This window comes from Cheilinus undulatus, linkage group 5, assembly GCF_018320785.1.
Source record: "Cheilinus undulatus linkage group 5, ASM1832078v1, whole genome shotgun sequence".
NCBI lineage: Eukaryota > Metazoa > Chordata > Actinopteri > Labriformes > Labridae > Cheilinus > Cheilinus undulatus.
Genome location: NC_054869.1, coordinates 9,084,766 through 9,098,965, shown reverse-complemented (window position 1 = coordinate 9,098,965; position 14,200 = coordinate 9,084,766). Strand labels below are relative to the sequence as shown.

Here is a 14,200-nt window from a genome sequence, read left to right as displayed (position 1 = left end):
AGAACTGTCATGGTTTTTAACTTTTGTACTCCATATGCACAAATAAGTTATTATTGTGCAAATGTTTTATTTTCAGATGTTTTATTGCTCAAAAATGTGAGGTGACTTACCAAATATGTTCACATGGGCATGAAAATATTTATTAACAAATTGTCAACAGGTTGACATTGAAGCATTCAAGTCAATATCGAATTGAATCGATATCAAATCAAATCGCAATCTAAAGAATCAAAATCGAATCGAATCATGAGGTTCTTAACAATACCCAGCCCTAGTCAGAATGGATTATTTCATTGATTTAATGTAGCTTTAGCAGATACCCCGGAGCTACAGTGTTTATGGCTGTTTCTCTGGGATCGTTTAACTCCACTGATGACTTCCTTGAGTCAGCATGGACTTTAAACGAGCAAGTCATCAGTTTAAAGTAGGGATAACATATTACATTTAGCTGACTAGTCTAGAGTCAAACAAATGCATTCTGTGAACCACTTCATACTGCAACAGTAAAACAGTGTCACACCGTAATGACTCAAAGTTGGTCCTTTTTGCAGATTAACGTCCGCATTCCTGAGCTAAATATCATCACTGAGTGCTTCACTTATATGTGAGTGTAATCTGACACTCTGGACAACTTTTTTTTTTTCCATTTTCTAGATCAGTGCTTCACAATGTGTGAAAAAATGTTATCAATTATTTTAATCTGCGCTGCAGTGCTAACCTGGCATGCCAGATGGATTTGTTTCACACATCCATCTGGAAAACAACTCATAGACGGCGTTTGGGAAAGGGCAGAGCCTTTGAAAAAAAACCTCAGAGGGTGATTAGACGAACGCTCTGTCTGTCACATCTTTACGGGCCAATCAAAACAACGAAACACGTGACGTAGTCGCCACCAAGCTGCGCCCCTACCGAAAGGAGTAAACTCCATATAGAACTGCATAACGCGAACCATGGTGACTGTAGACATGTCAGTACATGACCTTTGTAACTTCTGAAAAGAAAACAACTCACTGCTGTTCTTTGTTCTTCTTTTAACAAAGAAATGTCATCAAGTTCTTATAAAACTGATGCTATAGCAGCATCCATGCTAATGTCTTCCTTCATAATTGTTGCTGCTCGTATGACGTCACGACTCCGCTGTGCCCAAAAGTACTGCCCCTTGTTGCTGATTGGTCCTGTTACTTTCTAACCGGGCCCAAACAGTTCAGACGGGAGCTTTGCAAGATGGATTTGCCAGTGAGCGACACAGAAACAGGCGTATCCATCTGCTTTGCTTGGTTACTGCAGTGCTGGGCTCAAGACAAACCGAATCAATCCATTGTGGCTCACAGTAGTGGTGGGCAGTAAACCAGTATTAATACCGTCACTAGTAAAATTTCTGACACGGAATGGATATGTGCAATGCCGTCATCACTGGTGTGAATGCCTACGTTGTGCTGTGATGCGTGCGCGAGGCATATCCATTCCCACAGCTGGCAGAGCAAGAGATTTGTGACGGACAACCCAGGCTGAGTCCAGTCAATCGCATCATGTTTATTGCTAGCGTGATGTTTAGTCGGGTAACAAACAGAACGTCACACACTCTTGCCGCTGTAACTAAGCACGGGTAACAGTTCTTTCTCCTGTTTGATCGCTGTACCGCAACAAAGTCAATGTGCCATCTCTGTCAGCCTGCCTGGGGCTTTAACACAAGCCAAGTGCTGCTGTGGCCAGTCTGTGTGTCTAGAGCCCAGCGCTGCCGCTATTCATCTTACAACGGCTTAAACAACCGTTTAAAGGAGTGTTTTTAACTTATGCCTTTCTTTTCTAAGTCCACGGTGAGTCAAATATACAGGCTGTGATGTTGAATCAATGCTGAACACACTATTTCCGTCAAGCTCTTCACAATAAAAGTCCGTGGCTGTTATTTTTCTGAATTGCTTGTATTGTGAACGCCTTCTTTAGGAAACATGCTTGCATTATTAGGAGTTTAACACACCTCATCAGGATAGAGATGACATGTGAAACTTGGAGTGCAATTAGACAGAAGTAAACATAGAGAGACTTAAACAAAAAAACTGTGCTCCTATGCTTAGACATATATTGAGTATGCCATCAAAGGCTTGTTTTAAGGGGGGAAGGGGGTTGATTACACTTGAATTTGGATTTTAAAGCGTTATGTATTTTTAATTTTGTATTTCTGCGATATAATGCCGTTACCGTCAAAGGCAAGAAAAATACCGTGATAAGATAGGCCATTTGCCCAGGCCTAGCTCACAGCTTGTGTTAAAGCCCCAGACTGTCTGACAGAGATGATCTGCAAAGCGAGTACTCTCACTTCATGTTGCTGTTATTACAGATATTAAAAGTAGAGTGGAGTAAAGAGTCTTTTAACCTGTTAACTGTGCTGCACGTTAGCTACACTGTCATGTTCAGTTAGGTACCTGGCTGCATGAAAGTGTCAGAGTGAAACATGATGAAGAAGGGACTCAAACTGAGCTGTAGTCGGTCACATGTTTTTGCAATTCAACCCGCCACTATGACAGGTAGTTTGAGTGTCAGGTATGCCTTGCATTTGCATTACAACACAATGCGTGTGTTTGAACTGGCGATGCAAAAATCTATTTTTAGAGCGTAGGTTATAACGGTGATTGTAGGCTACCAGTCGTTCATTCTTAACTGTTTCTGTAAATATGTTTTTATCCAGTTTCTTTCCCTCAGATATAAAGCTGTCAAAGCATTTTTAAAAAGAGCAATTCCGACACTTCTGTTGATCTTGCTCCAGACCTGAGAAATTCAGCGTGATTGTAAAGCATCCTCAGTGGGCTGCTGCTTCAGAAGCGTTAGCCTGTGAAGCAGTGTCACTTTTCTCCTCCAGTAAACAGGGCTGGTGAGGATTCCTGCCCCCTTTTGAGGGGCCCGCCTGCCTGTTTATGAGCCAGTCCTGGGCTGTTTGTGCATGAGAGGCAGAGTATATGTGTCTGTGTGTGTTAACAGTACTTCAGCAGCTTGTGTTGCAGAGTTTTCGCAGGGGTGTCGTCAGCCTGGGTGGTTTAAAAAAAAAATCCATGTTACAGCCAACAGTTAGGTCAGACAGCAGACTTCTGTTCTGTCAAATAAAGGTCTACTGACAAGTGGTGTATTTTGTCTGGCCTCTGCTTCTTTATACAAGAAATTGAGGTCAAAACTGAGTGATGGCTACAGGACAAGTTAGTAAGTTCTGCTTATAGATAGTACTCTAAAAACAGCGCCTCAAAGACCTATTTTGGAAATGGAAATAATAAATGAATACCATAAATAAACAGCAACGGATTTACATGAGGAATTAATTAAAAATACAGCCTGTTATTGGAATGGAAATAATTCACCTCTGTATTACGAGAGTCTCTAGCAACCATGATCATCATATGATCTGGGTTGCCAGCATAATACAAAGGTTTAAATGTGTGAAAAGGACAGACTCGGCATTGTAAGTCACAGAATATGTTCTCCTGGGGGCTTTATGCCTTTATTTTTAGAGGACAGGGCAGTGAGTAGCACAGGAAATCAGGGAAAGGGAGTGAAGAATGACATGCATGGAAGGGGCCACAGGGTGGACTCAAACCTAGATTGTAGACTAGTCCTACTGCCAGGACATCAGTGCCACTTCCAAATGTCACAGCTTTTAGCAACATTGTGAATATACTACAGTTAAAATACAGAACCAAGATTCTACCTTCTGTCTGCTGAAAGTACAAACTACGAGATAATTAAGTGGAGATTCCAAGAAAACACCTAAAATGGAGAAAAAATGAGTAAAAGAAAAAAAAAAAATACTGTATATATATATATATTTCTCCTAAGGGCTTTTGTACAACATAGACTTTTTGCCACATGTTTTGTCCAGTCATATTTTTGACCCACTGAAAACAGCTCTGCGACCAGCTTTTTGGCCCTACCCCCCTGGTTGAGAACTACTCGAGCCCATACTGTATTAAATGTTGCATGCCATCAGTCTAGCAGTGTTGGATAATACAATCAACCAGGTAGCATGGAAATAACATTTACAATGAGAATGTTATGGGACCAAGGATTGAACCCTGCAGAACTCCTCTGAGTGTAGAAGCAGTTGAAAGCACAAAGCATGCATGACTTAAGTTACTTGCTGGCACAGTGGACAAGAAACAACTGTGAGCAGGGACTGAGGTGCCACTTCAACTCATCTCTACGTTTTTACATAAAAGTGATGATAATTATTATTTTTTTCTTTTTTTAACTTTTAGTTAAGTTGAATTTGTTTCTTACCATGTCCACCGGGTACAGTATATTGAATTCAGCATCCACTAATAAGAAAATAAGATTGTGGTGAGAATAGTTTACACGTAAAAAGACATTTAAGGGGCAGTCTAAAAATCATAAAGGATTTGGTCATTTTTCGAGAAAAGAACTCGTGTTTCAAAAGTAGGACTAATAAATTTGGGAAAATTATCTGTGATTTTTTTTTCTCCCGATATTGTGATTGCAGTTTGATATACTGTTATTTTTTTTAGCTCCTCAGCACTAAAAAGCAATAAATAATTCTATAATATCAGGAACACCATTTTTGGTAGATTAAACTAGGACTGTACAATTTTGACGAAAACATCTGATTGTGATTATTTTTACTCATTCCAAATTTAATATGATTTGTTGTATTGGAGGAAATGATGATTTAATGTGTCTAATTTTTTTTTTTTTTTAATTTATTTTTGGGCTTTTTCATGCCTTTATTAGAGATAGAAGGACAGTGGATAGATTCGGAAACAGGGAGGAGAGCGGGGAGAGACGTGCAGAAAAAGGTGCCACAGGCTGGATTCGAGCCTGGGCCGCCTGCGTACATGGTGCGCGCCCTAACCACTTGACTACCGGCGTGCCCCTTAATGTGTCTCATTTTTAATAAAAAACTTATGGAACAACAGGGAAAGTAGGATATTTTGAAAGCTATAGTAGAAAAAAAATGACACTTGAATGTTTGCATGTGTTGAGCGTAACATCTCTTCCTCAAAAATGTGTTAATCTGATATTTCTAAACACATTTTCGGACAAAGAAATTTTGCACTTTTTGTGATTTCAAAATTGCAGGACGTATTGCAGTTCAACCTAAAGTTTGATTAATTTCCCAGCCCTATTCAAAAGTCATAATTACAATTTTAAAAAGTCATATATTTTAGCTTAATGAGCTCAGAAAAATTTTAAATTTATGAAGTAAAAAATGTACAGAAACTAAAATCTCTGATTGCCCCAGTTTTGCATAGTCTGTTTGCTCATTGACCAGCTGCTCATGATAATGTGATGTTTCTGAGCTAAAATTACAATTTCTTTGTTGCTTAGTCCCAGTAAAAAGTAGGATTTGATTGGGCTTTCAACTGAGGTACTTGTGCAAGGCAAAAGGTTTAATCTAGTTTGTTTTATCTATCATGCAATTGGCTGGTTTGGACTTTCTTATATCAAAAATTCAGTTCTGGTTCTTGTTAATTGACATAGCTTTAAACTAAAAAATGTAAAGTTTTTCTATGTAAATAGGGGACTTTTTAAATTAGATGTTTTTTTCCCTTGTGAATTTACAACACTAAAAGCTTTTCTGTGTTCTTGAAAATGAAGACCCAGTAAACGAAATAAAAAAAGCACGAGTTTGGTTTCATCTGTATACTCTCAAAAGTCAAAATTTGGTTCTTGTAAATGTAGGACTTTTACGACTTAAAATTTTTGGGGCACAGATGGCCTTCTGGTTTAAGGCACACCTCATGTACGTAGGCGGCCTGGGTTCAAGTCTGGCCTGTGGTTTCTTCTTGCATGTCTATCCACCACTCTCTCATCCCTGTTACTCACTATATCCATGGTCCTCCTCAATAAATAAAAGCATTAAAAGCCCCCCAAAAAATCTTGAAAGTTTTGTGGTTTTCTCTGAAATATATGACTTAAAAACTAAAAACTCTGTATTTGGTGTTTTGTAAATATATATCTTTAGAATCTCAAAAAATCATAGTTTTGGTTCTCATAAATGCAGGATGTTTTAAACTTGAAAACTGAAATTTTTTTTATGAATTTATACAAAAAAATATTAGTTTTCTTGTAAATAAATCACTTAATAAACCAAAAAATCCGAGTTTGCTTCTTGTAAATTTACAACTTTATAATCACTAAATTCAAACTTTTGGTTCTTGTAAATGTAGGATGTTTTAAAGTATTAAGTATTTTAAAATGTACGACTTCCTGAACTTGAAAATGTCCAGGTTTTTCTCGTACAAACTTAATAAACTCAAGAGTTTTGATTTCTATTTTTGAAAATGAACAAATCCTCTTTTTTTTCAAAGATTTTTACGATGCCCCTAATAAGCCATCTACTTAGTAGTTTACGATTATAATATAATGCTTGTGTACATTATTGTAATGTTCCTGTCAGCTTCTGGCATAAGTCAATGCGTTCACAATTGCCTCTGTTGTAATTAGACACACTTATGAGCCCCATCCTGGAATGTGAAACTCTTCTAAAAAGGAAGTAGTGACGCAAAGTGAAAACGATTGAACAATACTTTTTGTTAGGGGCCTCTCGGTAATGACAGCAGCTGGTCTGATGTTTCACTGAACAAGTCATCTCAGACAATTATGTGCATAGTTGATCTACTTCTGTCCAGGAAATCCCCTGTCAGTGGCACAACTGGGGCGCAATGACCAGCAGGCACTTATGTAAACTTTCGGCCTGCCTTGTTCTTATTAGCATCACTTCATTAAAATATTATCTCCCCTCCCCTTTTGTGGAGTGGCTCACTAAAACAGCACTGCAGCCCATTGTTTGGCCATGAGAAACGGCATCCTTGAATAATTAGCGACCTGCCATTGGAGCGGCCTGTGATGTAACAGAACTGAGATGTTTGGCATTATAAGAATGTCCCATTTCCATTCGACACTGTGGCACTTTGGGGCCCTTTCATGTGTAGCGTAGCATGCTCATCCTGGGGTGGTAGGGACCTCCCTGTTGCTTCATCCTGCTGGGAGAAATGACACAGTCTCTGTCCATGACACAGTTTTATCAGACGCAGGACTGGATATCATCCAAAACTCAACCAATAGGTTGATATTCTGCAATGGCAAGAATTCCCTCTTTTCTAAGGCGTGTTTATTCTGTGGTGCAAAGAATTAGAGGCAAATCTTAAAGGGGGAGGAAAGCTGTATTTTGTCGGAGGTTGGATGAACAAACATGTTTTCTAACTACTGGTCAATTTTGCTCTAAAAGGGGACACGCTGTCCTTTTTTCCTCCCCCTGTTATGCCCCCATATTGTGAAGTGGTTCCCCTCATTGCGCAACCCTGCAGCAAACACTGTGAACCCCAAATCGGCTTACTCTCTCTAACCTCAGCAGGAATGGCATTTGGCCCGTTCAAATGTCATCCGTGTAATTCTTTGCAGTAGCGCATTAATTTCTTGTAAGTGTGTAGGCAGTGCAAATGTAGCATGTCATGTGCTAATGTAATTGCTTCCAAATGCCAGTCAGGGAGAAAACAACAAAATACTGTTGGGAAATATAATTAGGAAACTATGGCTTGTACTGGCATAGGCTGGTTAATTTGTTTGATATAGAAGCAGACGCTTCACATTGTATTCTGGGAAATGGTTGGTTTAGTGCTTTATTGTTGTTCATTGAATTCTAGCCTCTGCTTTTCACTCTGACGTTTGCTTTGAATGCACACCACTGCAGGATTTTCATAAGCAGGTTTTGGTGTCTTCAAAGGAATTCTGACTATACCACAGATTTCTGTCTGCCCAGGAAGATGAAATGTTTGCCCCGGGACACCACCAACATTTTCATGTAGTATTTCGACACACTGTGCCAGCCACTGGCGTGCCTGGAGCAGCAGACTTAAAGTATCAGCGCAGACAAAGAGAGAGCGAGGCAGCTTGTGGAAATATCATCTCTAAGTGCTGGTTTTGCCCTGGGCAAATATTTTTTAAATTGTGGCAGAGTAAACACCTGAGAGATCTCAAAAATAACTTTGGAGAAACAACCTGCTGTGGGATGTTTTCTCTACCTGTTTGCACAGGGATGACTTAGACTCAAGTACACAGCAAACACAGTAAAAAAAAAAACAGCTATTTTTGTAGCTAATTGTGTTATTATTGCTAAAATTAAACGTGGAAAGGTGTGGTTTTGCATCTTTAATGTAAGATTATACAGTTGCTCGAAAAAGTATGTGAACACTTTGAGATTTCTTGGATTTCTGCATAAATTGGTCATCAAATGTGCTCCGATCTTCATCTAATTCACAACAATAGACAAACACAGTCTGCTTAAACTAATACTGCACAAAACATGATATGTTTTCATGTTTTTATTGAACAAAACATATAAACATTCACAGTGCAGGATGGAAAAAGTATGTGAACCCCTAGGTTAATGACTGGTTGACCCTCCTTTGGCAGCAATAACCTCAACCAAACGTTTCCTGTAGTTGCAGATCAGACCTGCACAACGGTCAGGAGGAATTTTGGATCATTCCTCTTTACAAAACTGTTTCAGTTCAGCAATATTATTCGGATGTCTGGTGTGCATCGCTCTCTTGAGGTCATGCCACAGCATCTCAATCAAGTTGAGGTCAGGACTCTGACTGGGCCACTCCAGAAAGCGTATTTTCTTCTGTTAAAGCCATTCTGTTGTTGATTTACTTCTATGCTTTGGGTCGTTGTCCTGTTGCATCACCCATCCTCTGTTGAGCTTCAGTTGGCAGACAGATGGTCTTAAGTTTTCCTGCAAAATGTCTTGATAAAATTGGGAATTCATTTTTCCGTCAATGACAGCAATCCGTCCAGACCCTGAGGCAGCAAAGCAGCCCCAAACCATGATGGCCCCTCCACCATATTTCACAGTTGGGATGAGGCTTTGATGTTGGTGTGCTGTGCCTTTTTTTCTCCACACATAGCGTTGTGTGTTCCTTCCAAACAACTTAATTTTGGTTTCATCTATGGACAGAATATTTTGCCAGTAGTGCTATGGAACATCCAGGTGCTCTTTTGTAAACTTCAAACGTGCAGCAATGTGTTTTTTGGACAGCAGTGGCTTCCTCCGTGGTGTCCTCCCATGAACTCCATTCTTGTTTAATGTTTTAATTATTGTAGATTTGTCAACACAAATGTTAGCATGTGCCAGAGATTTCAGTAAGTCTTTAGCTGACACTCTAGGATTCCTCTTCACCTCATTGAGCATTCTGCGCTGTGTTCTTGCAGTCATCTTTACAGGACGACCACGCCTAGGGAGAGTAGCAACAGTGCCGAACCCTCTCCATTTGTAGACAGTCTGTCTTACCGTGGACACATAAACATCAAGGCTTTTAGAGATACTTTTGTAACCCTTCCCAGCTTCATGCAAGTTAACAATTTTTGATCATAGGTTTTCTGAGAGCTCTTTTGTGCCAGGCATGGTTCACATCAGGCATTGCTTCTTGAGAAGAGCAAACTCAAAACTGGTGTGTGTTTTTTATAGGGCAGGGCAGCTTTAACCAACACATCCAATCTCATCACATTGATTGGACTTCAGGTTGGCTGACTCCTGGCTCCAAATAGCTCTTGGAGAAGTCATTAGCCTAGGGGTTCACATACTTTTTCTAGCGTCTGTATGAGGTATAGGGCTCAACAGTTTTGAAATAATCTAATTTTGATTATTTTGGCTCATATTATAAATTAAATGTGAAAGGCACTGAAAGGAATTATATTTTTTAAAAAATTTTCTTATTTTAATTGGAAAACACATACAAAATTATGCAAATTATTCTGAAAAAATGGCACTTCAATGTTTGCATGATTTGTGGGCACATCTCTGCTGCAAAAAATGTATTAAACTGGTATTTTTTACACACATGTTGGGTAAAAAGTTATGTACCTTCTGTAGTTTAAGAATTGAATTAGGCCATATTGCAATTAAATCTAAACTTTGATTAACTGCCCCCTCCCCATAATAAGATACTTGCTAGAGTTATTCTGATTCTGATACTAGTATCTCTTTAATTGAGCCATTCTGCCATTTTTATGATGCTATTCATGCCTTCATTGCCCTTACAGAAGCTTTTCTTGTGATCCTGGAACTTGGGTGACTTTTTAGGGACTTTAAAGATTAAAGAGGACATATTATGTGAAAATCCCTTTTTCAGGCTTTTCTAACACAAATATGTGTCCCTGGCCTGTCCACAATCCCCTCAAGTACCAGAAAAATCCATTCCCTCTCCCCCTCTCTTTCTCCACCTTTCAGAAAATGTGTGCTGAAACAAGCCGTTCTCAGTTTTTACATCTAGGGACCTCACCAGGGGCCCTGAGCACCCGCCCTAGGTTTGGTTGGCCCTCCCACACTTGGAGGAAAGTTCCACCCTCCTCTACTGATCCTTTCAGCTACCAGCTGAGATGCTCAGAGAGAAGCTCAGTGGGTTACCCTGCTGACTTTGGTCTGGGAGATTGATGGTTCGAATCCCAGTCTAAACTTTGGGAAAAAAAGTGTCTGTAGTATCACAAGCGCTGCATCCATTTCCTGAGAGGGGTGTGATCAGGGGCGGATTCATACAGCTAATTGTCATATTAAGCCACAGATACAGAATGGCTCATTCTGAGAAGGGCTGAAACAGAGGGGTTTTTAGACATGCAAAAATCCTATACTGAAGTGTTTTTTTTCAGCAATAAACTTCACAGGCATGTTTTGGGGGCCTCTGAGAACAATATAAACTTGACTTAAAAGGGTAAAATATGTCATCTTTAAATCCTCAGTAATAGATCCGATGTTTAACGTCTTTTTACCAATTTTGTAAATACATTTTTGATTATTTATTACCTGTAGCTTGATCGCTCTCTGCCATATTGTTTTCCTAGAGTGCTTTGGGAGAGGCTGTCGATTTTCGATTCAAACTGATTCCCGATTCACAACTCATATTTTGCTATTGTTAAAAAAGCTGCTTTTTTAAGGACCTTCTGCACTCTGCTTTGCATTAAGAAGCTGTTAATATTTAACATTAAATAGCAACAATGCAATTTTTTTGCCATATGTGTTTAAATATGTTTAGATGTTGCCTTTTGTACAGTGCACACCGCTGGGATTCCTTCTGTCATGATTCTGATGAATCATGGTTTTTTTGATGTTAAGCACTTCTGCACCATGAGTGAAGGTATCCACTAAGTTGGCTACTCTTTGCCTGTGGTAAGGGACGGTCTACCCCAGTGTTTCTCAGCTGGCCCGGCATAAGGACCCACTACCACTTCCTTGCAACAAACTGCAACCCAAATTCTTTAAGGTTCTTTAGGTTCCAAACATAAATGGAACAAAAGAGACAGCACAAAAGAAAGTGTTTTAAAAAGAACATAATTGCAGAAAGACAAGTATGCCTACATTTTATTTTGACCATTTTTTCTCCAAAGACAGCATGGAAATGCCGCAATTTCTCAAGGCATTTCCTAATTATCTTGAAGAAAACAGCTTTGTTATCCAGAAAAGAGAGATAAATAAGTTGAAATCTCAAGAAAAAGACTAAAAATGTAATTGTCATCAATAGAAAACTGTAGAGAAGGTTTGTATGTCCACTTAAGACTTTTAAACTTTAATATGTAGGTTTGAGCATCATCGTATTTAAAAGAAACTTGTCTTGGAAAAACAAGATCATAAATCTGAACCACGGGTGTCAAACTCAAGGCCCGGGGGCCAAATCCGGCCCATGGAATGATTATATCCAGCCTGCAAGATCATGTCATATTTGTATTATTACTGCCCCCCCCCACCATGAGGTCTGCAGATTTCTTCCAGTATAATAATGTAAACTTTACCCTGATTATTTGAAATATCCTTGTTTAGCCATAAAAATTTAAAAAAGTAAAGAGTAAGAAAGATTTCATAAAAAGTCAAGAATGTGGGGAAAGAAAGAAATTTGTGTTTTATTTTATATTTTCAATTTTGCATCTAAAGATATTGACTCAAACTTATGATTTTGACTTTTCATTTCATACTTTGACCTTTTCAACTCATAATTTGGACTTTATATGTCTCATTTTTATCTTTTAGATTCCAATTTAAAATTTTAAGTCATATTTTGAACTCCTTACTTTGGCTTTTTAATCCCATATTTTGACTTTTAAAAACATGATTTTAATTTGTTTCTCATATTTTGACATTTTGAATTAATAGTTTGTAGTTTTTGTATCATATTTTGACATTTTACACCCCCAATTTTGAATTTAAGTCATATTTTTAACTTTTTGAGTCATCATTTTGAATTCTAGCTCATATTTTGACATGTTCAACTCCTAATTTTGGCTTTTTAATCCCATATTTTGAACTATAAGTCTCACAATTTAAAATTTCAGGTCATATTTTGACTCTTAAACTCATGATTTCAAAATTGATTTCATATTTTCACCTTTCAAACTTGTGATTTCAACTTTCTCCACATATTTTTGCTCTTTAAAAACTTTTTTTTTCCTATTTTTTATATCGTGTTCTGATCTTTTGAACTAATAGGCCTAAATTGGAATTTTTATTTCAGATCTGAGCCTTTAAACTTAACATTGTAAGTTTTTTGAATTTCCAAATGATTTATCATCAGTGCTGATTTTTTCATATTTTATTACTGGTGAAAATGAGGTTGACAGTATATGGTTAAATGTTGACCCTGTTAGACCCTCAGGTTAGACCTGAATCCCAAATCCGGCCCCTGCTGTGATTGAGTTTGACACCCCTGATCTAAACCCTTTGTTGTTGGTTGGGTATGACTGTAAGTGTTATGGTTTAGCAAGTTACAATGCTAACGTGGGTTTCAGTTGAATGTGTCAGTGGCTGTTGAAGTTACATATTACAAACTGATCGTTTTTCTTACGTCTAGTATATACTTTGCCGTATTTAATGATAAACTAAACAACAGACACATCATTGGTGATTGTTGAAGTGATGGTTAAGAGTGATCTTACCCTCTCTAAGCTGCTCAGAAGACGATCAGAGCTACTCAGCCTTGAAATCCTCTATATTAAACATGTTCAGTATTTATGACTAGAAATCCAGTTGTGTGGGAACAGTGAGGACGGCTGAGCAGGCATGGGGGGATTTTTAAACGGAGCAATCGCCAAAGGGAAAGAAAGCTGACTGAAAGAGGAAGCACAACAAACACAGCCATGCTAACAATAGTAATCGCTGAGCCTAAAGTGAGGTGGAAATGAAGGAACAACTTTTCGGCAAAGCAGGGAGTGGGACTTAAACTGCTACAGCTATGGATGTAGCAGGTAGCTTACAGATAGCCACATCTAGCTTGTTTACTCTAAAGTCGGGTTTGACGGTGCAAGCCTTTGAGTTGTTTTCAGAGTGGAGACTGTTGGTGAATGAATCTGTGAGTGTGCGGTGTGCTGTTGGTCATTGACTATAAAAAAACGGTTAAATCTGCTGTATGTTGCCATATGTGGAGTCTCACGTTAAAAATCAGTTAACATTGTAGAGATCTTTTAGGGTGTGCCAGGCTTAAGATAGTATAAGTTGCCCTTGGTTACTCCCTGAACTATGATGCATGTAAGATGCTGTGACCAAGCTGTGAGACGGTCATCTACAGAGAGGACCGTTGGTTTTCTTCTGATGTCCTCTCTTCCAGTCATGGTTTAAAATCTAGATGTTTCTGCTTAAAATAAACTGACCAGGAATGCCTTTGATAACTGCACTCAGATGGGGATAGATGGTCCATAGAGCAATCAAAGTGTCTGTCTGGCTCCATAGACTTTGGCTTTCATGCCGTCTCTGCCCCCTACCATCTAAACATTCTCAAAGTGATCTTTTATCCTTTTAGCCCAGTTCAGAGCACAAGGGTCGCCCGCGGGTGTTGGTTTGTTACCTGTCTGGCATGGGGGTCTACCAGTCTGGGTCATTCCCACAGTCCAGAACTTAGGCCAACAGGAAAGCTCATAAACACACAGCCCCCCTACAAAGGTCTGCTCCTTAGCTTCATGGCCCAGCCACACATCTGCCTCTGCTTAGGTCCAGGTCCCCCTTACATCTACACACCTGGAAAGAATTATAGCTAGCATGTTTGAAGAAATACCCTCCCCAGGGTTACCCAAGCAGGCAATACGGGTAAAACCAAGGCTTTGAAATAAAGGCAGAGCAGCAGGGTTGAATAGTTCAGTTTCAAGCTGGTTTATGTCAAGGAGTAATCAGACCGCTAGTCGGGTGTATTATTTGCCAACAGCTACCTTTGTTGTTGAT

The 14,200-nt window shown here is 39.0% G+C and overlaps 1 protein-coding gene across 1 annotated transcript in view; it reads left to right on the top strand.

Moving 5' to 3' along the window:
- si:dkey-112e17.1 overlaps positions 1–14,200 on the top strand; it is a 53,802-nt gene that overhangs the window by 16,029 nt on the left and 23,573 nt on the right. The gene's annotated exons all lie outside the window — the stretch shown is intronic.